The sequence below is a fragment of the Rhinopithecus roxellana genome, chromosome 5 (assembly GCF_007565055.1).
Source record: "Rhinopithecus roxellana isolate Shanxi Qingling chromosome 5, ASM756505v1, whole genome shotgun sequence".
Lineage (NCBI taxonomy): Eukaryota > Metazoa > Chordata > Mammalia > Primates > Cercopithecidae > Rhinopithecus > Rhinopithecus roxellana.
The window spans coordinates 56,992,785-57,004,161 of record NC_044553.1 but is presented as its reverse complement, the minus strand read 5'-3'; the positions used below and the strand labels follow the sequence as shown (position 1 = coordinate 57,004,161).

At 37.0% G+C, this 11,377-nt stretch overlaps 1 pseudogene across 1 annotated transcript; it reads right to left on the bottom strand.

Annotated features, from left to right (window-relative positions):
* Nucleotides 1–9,148: 9,148 nt before the first annotated feature.
* On the bottom strand, nt 9,149–9,849 carry LOC104680742 (annotated as a pseudogene). Its single transcript, XR_750497.2, has one exon. The product of XR_750497.2 is annotated as a 60S ribosomal protein L14 pseudogene (transcript).
* Nucleotides 9,850–11,377: the final 1,528 nt, after the last annotated feature.

The following is an 11,377-nucleotide window of genomic DNA, read 5'->3' as shown; positions in this document are numbered from 1 at the left end:
ATGTTTGGATTGGTGTTAACAACCTAATATGTTAGGTTGAACCACACTGAATTGTCATTATTCAACCATTTTTGATCGACAAAGATGACATTTTCACATGGTTCAACCTTATAGCTTTGATTTCTAAAACGATTTAAGTCCTATTTTATTATAGCAATCTAGATATCGTAATCACTAAATTATCAATCAGCTGAGGAATATGAGTATTGAGAAAACTGGTTCATCTTGAATTTTCCCTTGTTGAACCCCTAGAGCTTTAGACCACATTTTTGTTTTGACTGCTGGAGTCCTTCAGAGAGAAAGGGGGTTTTCATGATCCTATTATTATTATTTTTTTCTTTATATTTACCAAGGCAGGCATCCTTTGAGTTAAAGACCCCTTTCCTTTCCCTTTCTCTGGCTTCTCTCTTTCAAAGTCCTCCTTCCGTTCTGTCTTTTTAATTGATAATTTTGAAATGGATTTAAAAAGTGATTTTTCAAGACAGAGTTCTGAAGAAGAACCTTGGTTTCTCTTTTCATAAACCCCAGAAGCCAGAATAAGCCCAAGCAGATGGCTCTTGCTCGAGAGCCAGTCTACTTCAGTAGACAGTTCAGCAAAGGCTGCCACTGAGTCAGACAGAGCCCTCTTTTTGCTAACAGTGTAATCTTGAAATGTTACCTAACCTTTCTGAGTGTCAGTTTCATCATTGGTAAGATGGGATAAGTACCACCTACCTCACAGGACTAGTGCAAAGATTAAATATATAATATATAAGCCATAAAGTGTTGTGTTTTGTTTGTAATGTACACTCAGTGAATGTCATCTCCTTTCTATTTCCCTAGGTTCTTTAGACTCAAGACAAATCTCAAGGGGAAAGCTATGTAATTCCAGACTCTGTCTTCTTTTCTGTTACTAATGGGGAAATTACAGGAAGTCTTATCTTCTGCACTATTTTTTTTTTTTTTTTTTTTTTTTTGAGGTGAAGTCTCATACTGTCACCAGGCTAGAGTGCTATGGCATGGTCTCAGCTCACTGCAAACTCCACCTCCCGGGTTCAAGCAATTCTCCAGCCTCAGCTTCTCGAGTAGCTGGGATTACAAGTACCTGCCACCATGCCTGGCTAATGTTTGTATTTTTAGTAGAGATGAGGTTTCACCATGTTGGCCAGGATGGTCTTGATCTCCTGACCTCATGAATCGCCTGCCTCGGCCTCCCGAAGTGCTGGGATTCTGCACTCTTTTGATGAAAAAGTTCATTGCCCTAGTAGTAGGATTGTGTTCCAAGATGGTTATATTTTGTGCCCTTGTTGTTTTCCAGGGACTTCTCTGAAAAATTTGAAGAAGATTGTGGAGTGTGAAGGAAAGGGGACTCCTGATACTACTTTCAAAAATCAGGTCCAAAATTCAAGAGAGAGTATTTGTGAATATGCGCACTCCCTTATTTTAAAACACTTTGCAATATAATATGTTATACTATTAAATTGAAACTGATAGTTGTAAATATTAACATTTTCCAAATGCCTGGGGTTGCACACAAATGCTGATTTGCATGTAGATGGGTGTGGGTATGTCTAATTTCTAAATTTGAATGTCTTCTTGCAGATTGTTAAGGACAAAGGGAGATGAAAAACTCCTAATTCAGTGACTCTGATTATAGAATGTGTAAGATATGGAATTTTAAAAATTAATTAATTTAATATTTTTTTTTTGAATTTCTATTAAGAGCCCAGTGCTATGCTAAGAGCGCTTTTTCTCTTATGCTGTTCCTTGTTCTGGTCTGCAATTACCTGTGCTTTCTTACCCAATCTCTTTTGGAAAAGCTCTGAGAGACCTCTGTTGGCTATCTGGAAAGTCTCTGCTAAGAAACAAAGAACTTCCTGTGTTGTACCTCTAGGGAACAGAAATGTGATGGGTGATGGCTAAACTGGGTATAAACACGGCTATGGAGTTGAGTGAACTGTCAACTGGAAGTAGCTCCTTCCTAATTCTAATGAACTTCTTCATTTGTGGAATATTGCCTCAACTACCAGTATTGCTTTGGGAAAATTCTATTCTCTTTGGCAGCACAAAGGAACCTCAGAGTACAAAATGTAGGGATGGAAAGTCCAAAAATCTATTATGTTTATCGTTCATGTCATACTTGTTTTTTCCTGCAGACTTTTATTTTCTCAGCCCACAAGAAGAGCTGAAGAGAAGCAAATTTTTCAATTCAAGGCTTGAGAATACAATTTACACATGTTATATATAACATTGCCAGAGGCAGGATTTAAACACTCTTGGATTTCTGTAACTGGTGTCATGGTAACATAGTGGAGGGCTTCTGTGTAGTTTCAGGTGTTTTACTTTATTTGCTTTTATTTTTATTTTTCTCACAATGGTAGATTCTTGTGAAAAGTCCCGTTGTTAAATGAACTTTGGTATAGTATTAAATTTACTACCCAGTTCTTCCCCTAGAAAATACAGCAATTTTGTCACTATGCACGTACTATTGCCAGGATATACCTGCTAATTTGCTGATGGCTCATTTTTAAAGATTCCATAATATACATTCCATTATTGCTATTGAATATAATACTATGTCTCTTACATTTTACATAAATGACTCGAGAACAACCACTTTGGTGCAATTATTTTACTAACACAATTAACTACAATATATGACATAGAAATAATCTTTTTACATAAAACCAAGGGTATATTTTCAATCAAAATCCTTTCTACATTTTGATAATTGTATTCTAACCAAAAGATAATGGAACCAATTGTTACCTAATACTCTTACCTAATTCGCCAAAATATAGCCTTTAGATTGATCATTTTATGTTCAAAAAGTAAAAATGTTCCTCTGTAGACACTTTCACTACTGATTGTTGTTTTGTAGAAACTCTTGGTACTATTGTTGATCTCATTTTGTTACTAGTGCATTAAATGTATATGGAAATTTGCGAGTTAGCTAAATGCTGCTTGGTGGATTTCTGAGGTCAGGTACTAGAATACCCACACATATCCTTCATAGGAAAACATTAATTTATTCTACTTCATTCCTTTCAGATTATTTATAGCTATTGTCTATTGAACAAAATACAAATAATTGATTTTTAATTTTACCATTATGAATGGTTTTGGTAAAATTGCATTCCTATATCTTCAGTGTCTCTGTAGCTTTTATTGCGTAACAGTGGTATTCTCAGGAATGGGAATATGAAGGTCAAGATGATGAGAAAGAAAAAATGTCAGAATGATTTGTGGCATGGTTTTGATGTGGGAGAAGAGATAACAAGGAGGCTATTTTACCTACAGAGTTACAGGATGGATGCAAATAAGAACAAATTTTGTATTTGCTATGGACAGATAGTTGAGAATGATGAATCATAAAATATTAATTAAGTAAAGCAATAGGACTCAAAAGAAATGGAAATTTCAGAGAGAAATGAGCAGATATGTGTGGTTCCCTGGTCTCTTTTCTACTTTGTTATGGTTGCTTACAATGATTCCATTAAATCCCATTGAGAAATGAAGACAGAAAAAAATTGGGTCATTTTGTAATCTAATAATACTCATTTTATTTTGGTATCTAGTATTCTAGATCTAGGTCTTGGACTAATTCCCAGTGGACATTCTACATACTTTTGTAAACGCTCTATCATTCAGCAAGAATAGCCTTTGTGCAGCTAAGGCCGAGGACATAGTTGCAAAGGTATATGACAAAAATACATGTTGGGTTGGTGAGGCAGAATCTCTAGACATTACTAATTTCATTTAGAAGAGGAATTCCTCCAAAGAGTTCAGTCTCAGTAGTTAGGAAGCAGAATCAAATTTAAGCCATAAGTACTTGAAAATGTTCTATTAAACATGTTATTTATAAATAAAACAAAAATTTGGGTGGAAATAGCTGAGCACATTGTATGAAATAGTCTACATGTTGATACTAATGTTGATTACTTTCATTACAAGAATATTGCTGAAGTCCCTGTCCAAGTGTAGCTGAGACATGAGTATATGGGAACCTGGTTCCTTATTTGGTTAGCCTCTGATACAAATTTGTCTCTTAGCATCCCATACTATTTTAAGCTTGTTTTTGTCACTCCTCAATATGATGCTAAAATATCTATCAGAGACAGCGTAACACCTTTAAGTGTCATCTGTATAGGCATTTACTTATCAACGGAGGTTTCATAAATTCTATTAATAGAGTTTAATGTTTACCAATGCTGTTCGCTATTTCACAAATTCATATAGGGCAAGAAATGCTGGAAGTATGGAGGACTGTCTCTCCTTACCAGAAAATAGACTAATGCTTACTGTAAAACATTCTTCTAAAAAGACTCAGTGCGTGTGGTTGTAGTCTGAAGCAAGAGTTTTAAGAGACTTTCCTGATTTTTTTTTTCTTAAACACAATGGAAGTTTATTTCTCATTCGCATGAAGTCCTACCTCGTGTTTCCTAAGAAGCTTCCCAGATGAGTTTTGAAGACACAAGAGATCTTTCTTTAGTGTCTCTACCTGAATTTCCATGGCAGAAAATAGCCTCTAGTTGTTGTTTAACTCTAAAGGTTCTCATTTATTCAGATATATATTATATTGTATATCCATGATTCCTTGCCTTTTAGTTTAAACTGTTATTTAAACAATAAGGGCTAGGGTTAAAAATGCTCTTTTTACAGCCCAGTGGTGTCTTATTTGGCTTTTATTACAGAACTATTTTATTTAAGCTTAATTACAAATATTTATTAATGGCTTACCTATGTGCCATTTGACGGCCAAAAGTATATTAAGGAGGATTAATATGAATTGCATAATATAACAACTGGACCTACTAAATGAAGCATGATAGTGAGACATATCCAAAAGAGTATAGCAGAAACAGACTGGAGTTTGTTGGTAGTCTCATTAGGGAAGCATGTGTTTGTATCTTGTAAGATTTCTACACTCAGTGTGTAGTGTCACAACTGAAATGATACCAGGCTCTTGTGAAGCACAAGAGAAAAACCATTAAGGTGATAAGCTTAAAATATAACACATGAGTTAAATGAATATATAAATAGAGTTAGGATATCTGGCCTTATATTATTTTATTAGGCAATAGTTTAGTTAGGCAATAATACAAGAGACTGAGTAGCTATATCTTGACAGCGACATGTACGTTTCTATAGCAGAACTCTCAAAGATTCTCATAATACTGGGAAAAAATGTGGTTTTTTTTTTCTAAGTTTGAAGGATGGGCAAATCAGTAAGTTCAAACAAATAAAATTGTTGTTGGACTCCTAATACTTGCAATTGTTGTAAATGAAGCTGAAAGAGAGGCCAAAAGACTCATATCTTGTTTCCTCTTCCCCATGATCCACCTCCTTGTTCCCACTCACCTGAGAAAATACAGTTGATCATATCTGTAGCAAGGAGAGCACTGCTAATATTTTGTTCACAATGGCTTCTTGGTAAAAAGTTGCTGATGATAAAAATGAGATCTGTTAATGCAATGCAAATTGCATGGAAGGCCTGTGTTCTTGGTGGCATTTATTTATTTTGGCAATGATTGTTCAAGCATTGCTGTTATAATTAATTAAATCTCCATTCAGAAATATTTATTACAAGTTTTGCTGCCAACAACTTTTTATTATGATTATTTCAGCTAAATAAAGAGGGCTTATGATCTAAGATCACGTTTTGAAATCACTTATATAAATTAATTTTATAAATACATACTGACTGCATGTTCTAATTTGTAAATAGGTCAAATGATTCTTATCTCCTGAAAGCTCAGATTTACTATTCTAGATTGTAAGTTTTCATTATTTTGTGTTTTATAGCAGCTATCAGATGAACTCAATTGTTTTCTTTTACTGGATATTTGTAAATAAAATTGTTGGTTTTCCCAAGTAAAGTAAGCAAGGTCAGTATCATTTAGTATTTTTAAGCTTCTATGTGAGGTTGAGGGTTGTACAATGGTGTTTTGAAATCACGATTTCTGCAGCACGTCATCATCATAATCATTCATATTTACCAAGCACTTGTAATGTAACAAGCTGTCAATCTATTTTCACAGCTATAGCTATGTGTTGAAACCAGAGTTTATATAATCACAAATTAAGTAGATAAGTGATAGAAAAAAATCATCCCAGAAAGAGATGAATAATAGCACAGTGGTTGATACTGTGGTCAGTCTTAGTGATTCACTTTCTTCTTTGGGGCCTTTGAGGTCTGTGGGCACGTGACCATGCATTTTTACTTTCTGCTTTCTCGATTTATCACTATAATGGGAACAACTCTTAAAAATCATGGCAATCGGCCCAGAGCAGTGGCTCACGCCTGTAATCCCAGCAGTTTGGTGGGCCGAAGTGGGTCACTTAAGGTGAAGAGTTCGAGACCGGCCTGGGCACTCTGGCGAAACCCTGTCTCTACTAAAAATACAAAAATTAGCCGGTAGTGGTGGCGCACGCCTGTAGTCCCAGCTACTCCAGAGTCTGAGGTGGGAGAATTGTTTGAGCCTGGAAGGCAGAGGCTGCAGTGAGCGGGGATCCAGCCCCTGAACTCCATCCAGCCTGGGCGGCAGAGGGACTCTGTTTCAAACAAACAAACCAACAAATAAAAATTCATGGCATTTTTTTTTTTTTTTTTTTTTTTTTTTTTTACAAAATAAACTTACTGAAGAAACAATAAACAATTACAATTTTTTTTTAACTTGTGTTTGTAAGGAGTTAAAAAAAAAGAAGGAAACAACATGAGATAAGAGTGCACAATGCATAAAACGGAATCAAAGTGATTATATTAAAGCAACGGAGCAATTGAGGCCGGGCGCAGTGGCTCATACCTGTAATCCCAGCACTTTGGGAGGCCGAGGCGGGCGGATCACGAGGTCAGGAGATCGAGATCATCCTGGCTAACACGGTGAAACGCCGTCTCTACTAAAAATACAAAAATTTAGCCGGGCGTGGTGGTAGGCTAAGTCCCAGCTACTCCGGAGGCTGAGGCAGGAGAATGGCGTAAACCCGGGAGGCGGAGCTTGCAGTGAGCCGAGATCCGGCCACTGCACCCCAGCCTGGGCGACAGAGCGAGACTGCGTCTCAAAAAACAAACAAACAAACAAAAAAACCAAAGGAACAATGAGTAACAACCACCACAATAATGGTGAAAAATTAAATCCATGAAGAAGAAGAAAAGCCGGAGAAAGTTTCTTCTAACTGAAAGGGAAAAGAAGTGATGTGGAGAGCAGACACAACATATATGATTTAAATATAATTTTTGAAAAAGTTTTGAGTGAAAACACAGAACTGATGAAGGATTAATGATCAATTCTAAACCTCAAAAGACTTAAAACTTTAGATTGAAAAAGTTTACTGAACATAAGTGAAAATCCACCTGAGGAAACATATTTATATCTGTGCTAGATTTTTATTTTACATTTAAAAATATGCTTAAAATGTTTTTCAACCATCTAGATCAGACTAAAAAATAGGTTAACATAAAAAGTAAAAGATAATCATGCTGATTTCCGATTTTTCATATCGAAGACATTGAATTAACATCCAAAGAGTTTCCTCAGATCTCAGGACTCTATATCTGTATTTGGGGACCAAAGAAGCACATTCCATGATTACTCACATCTTCTTCAAATAAAGGTATAAAAATCACACCTCTTTTGGCTTAGGATTGTCTTGGCAATGCGGGTTCTTTTTTGGTTCCATATGAACTTTAAAGCAGTTTTTTCCAATTCTGTGAAGAAACTCATTGGTAGCTTAATGGGGATAGCATTGAGTCTATAAATTACCTTGGGCAGTACGACCATTTTCACAATATTGATTCTTCCTATCCATGAGCATGGAATGTTCTTCCATTTGTTTGTGTACTCTTTTATTTCACTGAGCAATGGTTTGTAGTTCTCCTTGAAGAGGTCCTTTACATCCCTTGTAAGTTGGATTCCTAAGTATTTTATTCTCTTTGAAGCTACTGTGAATGGGAATTCACTCATGATTTGGCTTTCTGTTTGTCTGTTACTGGTGTATAAGATTGCTAGTGACTTTTACACATTGATTTTGTATCCTGAGACTTTGCTGAAGTTGCTTATCAGCTTAAGGAGATTCTGGGCTGAGACAATGGGGTTTTCTAAATATACAATCATGTCATCTGCAAACAGGGACAATTTGACTTCTTCTTTTCCTAACTGAATACCCTTGATTTCTTTCTCTTGCCTGATTGCCCTAGCCAGAACTTCCAACACTATGTTGAATAGGAGTGGTGAGAGAGGGCATCCCTGTCTTGTGCCAGTTTTCAAAGGGATTTTTTCCAGTTTTTGCCCATTCAGTATGATACTGGCTGTGAGTTTGTCATAAATAGTTCTTATTATTTTGAGATACGTTTCATCAATACAGAATTTATTGAGAGTTTTCAGCATGAAGGGCTGTTGAATTTTGTCAAAGGCCTTTTCTGCATCTGTTGAGATAATCATGTGATTTTTGTCTTTGGTTCTGTTTATATACTGGATTATGTTTATTGATTTGTGTATGTTGAACCAGCCTTGCATCCCATGGATGAAGCCCACTTGATCATGGTGGATAAGCTTTTTGATGGATTCAGTTGGCCAGTATTTTATTGAGGATTTTTCATCAATGCTCATCAGGGATATTGGTCTAAAATTCTCTTTTTTTGTTGTATCTCTGTCAGGCTTTGTTTAACAGGATGATGTTGGCCTCGTAAAATGAGTTCGGGAGGATTCCCTCTTTTTCTATTGATTGGAATAGTTTCAGAAGGAATGGTACCAACTCCTCCTTGTGCCTCTGGTAGAATTTGGCTGTGAATCCATCTGGTCCTGGACTTTTTTTTGGTTGGTAGGCTATTAATTATTGCCTCAATTTCAGAGCCTGCTATTGGTCTATTCAGAGATTCAACTTCTTCCTGGTTTAGTCTTGGGAGAGTGTAAGTGTCCAGGAAATTATCCATTTCTTCTAGGTTTTCTAGTTTATTTGTGTAAAGGTGTTCATAGTATTCTCTGATGATAGTTTGTATTTCTGTGGGGTCCGTGGTGATATCCCCTTTATCATTTTTTATTGTGTCTATTTGATTCTTCTCTCTCTTTTTTTTTTTTTTGATTATTAATGTTTATTATAATCCTACCATCAATCTGCCTCCTAACTCCAGCCTCAACAGGCTTTAAATCCAAAGGCTTAAATACATTTGCCAACATGTCAAAAAGAACCTTTAATACTTCTTTTGATTGCCACTTATGCTTTCTTGCCAGATGCCTTTGGAGCAGGTGCTTTCTGGGCTGGAGCTTTTTGACCCTTCTGAGCTTTTGGAGCAGGCGCAGCCTTCTGGCTTGTGGCTTTCTGGGCAGGAACCTTCTGGGCTGGAGCCCTTTTACTCACAGTGGTCATCTTTTTGGCTGGAACTTTAGCAGCAGCAGCAGCAGCAGCAGTACCCTTAGTACCAGGTGCTTTTTTGGGAGAAGCTTTCAGGAGAGCTGCCTTTTGAAGCTTCTTAACTTCATTCTTGATTATTCGGTTCCTCATTTTCTTTGCCTTCATAACTTTAAAACGATCAAAATCTGTCATCTTGGCTTTCCTTTCTCTGGCTTCAATCTTCTTGGCCCATCGTGTGACTGCCCATTTTGTATTGATGTCTGCCTTCTGCCAGGCCTGTTGGACATGCTTCTGGCGGGCACTGTGTGGAAACTTGAGGGTAAAATCAGTGAGCTGCATCCACTTGAAAGGCATGGCCTGTCTCCTCACTTGAGTGCAAGGTCCATCGACCAAAGCCCTGTTCTGATCAATAATATCTACAATCGCGACCAATTTTCCGACATGAGGTCCAAAGGAGGTGTAGGCCACCCGGCCAACCTCCACGAAGCGCCTGAACACCATGTTGGCGGCATTAGGCGAGAAGGCTCTTTTCTTCTCTATTAGTCTTGCTAGTGGTCGATCAATTTTGTTGATCTTTTCAAAAAACTAGCTCCTGGATTCATTGATTTTTTGGAGGGTTTTTTGTGTCTGTATCTCCTTCAGTTTGGCTCTGATCTTAGTTATTTCTTGCCTTCTGCTAGCTTTTGAATGTGTTTGCTCTTGCTTCTCTAGTTCCTTTAATTGTGATGTTAGGGTGTCAATTTTAGATCTTTCCTGCTTTCTCTAAGCCAAAAGAACAAAGCTGGAGGCATCATGTGACCTGACTTCAAACTATACTACAAGGCTATGGTAACCAAAACAGCATGGTACTGGTACCAAAACAGAGATATAGACCAATGGAACAGAACAGAGCCCTCAGAAATAATACCACACATCTACAACCATCTGATCTTTGATAAACCTGACAAAAACAAGAAATGGGGAAAGGATTCCCTGTTTAATAAATGGTGCTGGGAAAATTGGCTAGCCATAAGTAGAAAGCTGAAACTGGATCCTTTCCTTATTCCTTATATGAAAATTAATTCAAGATGGATTAGAGACTTAAATGTTAGACCTAAAACCATAAAAACCCTAGAAGAAAACCTACGTAATACTATTTAAGACATAGGCATGGGCAAGGACTTCATGTCTAAAACACCAAGAGCAATGGCAACAAAAGCCAAAATTGACAAATGAGATCTAATTAAACTAAAGAGCTTCTGCACAGCAAAAGAAACTACCATCAGAGTGAACAGGCAACCTACAGTATGGGAGAAAAGTTTTGCAATCTACTCATCTGACAAAGGGTTATATCCAGAGCCTATAAAGAACTAAATCATATTTACAAGAAAAAAAAAAAACCATCAAAATGTGGGCAAAGGATATGAACAGACACTTCTCAAAAGAAGACATTCATACAGACAACAGACACATGAAAAAATGCTCATCATCACTCGCCACCAGAGAAATGCAAATCAAAACCACAATGAGATACCATCTCACACCAGTTAGAATAGCAATCATTAAAAAATCAGGAAACAACAGGTGCTGGAGAGGATGTGGAGAAATAGGAGCACTTTTACACTGTTGGTGGGACTGTAAACCAGTTCAAACATTGTGGAAAACAGTGTGGCGATTCCTTAAGGATCTAGAACTGGAAATACCATTTGACCCAGCCATCCCATTACTGGGGATATACCCAAAGGATTATAAGTCATGCTGCTGCTATAGAGACACATGCACAAGTGTGTTTATTGTGGCACTATTCACAATAGCAAAGACTTGGAATCAACCCAAATGTCCATCAGTGACAGATTGGATTAAGAAAATGTAGCATATATACACCATGGAATGCTATGCAGTTATAAAAAAGGATGAGTTCCTGTCCTTTGTAGGGACATGGATGCAGCTGGAAACCATCATCCTCAGCAAACTATTGCAAGAACAGAAAACCAAATACTGAATGTTCCCATTCATAGGTGGGAGTTGAACTATGAGATCACTTGGACACAGGAAGGGGAGCATCACA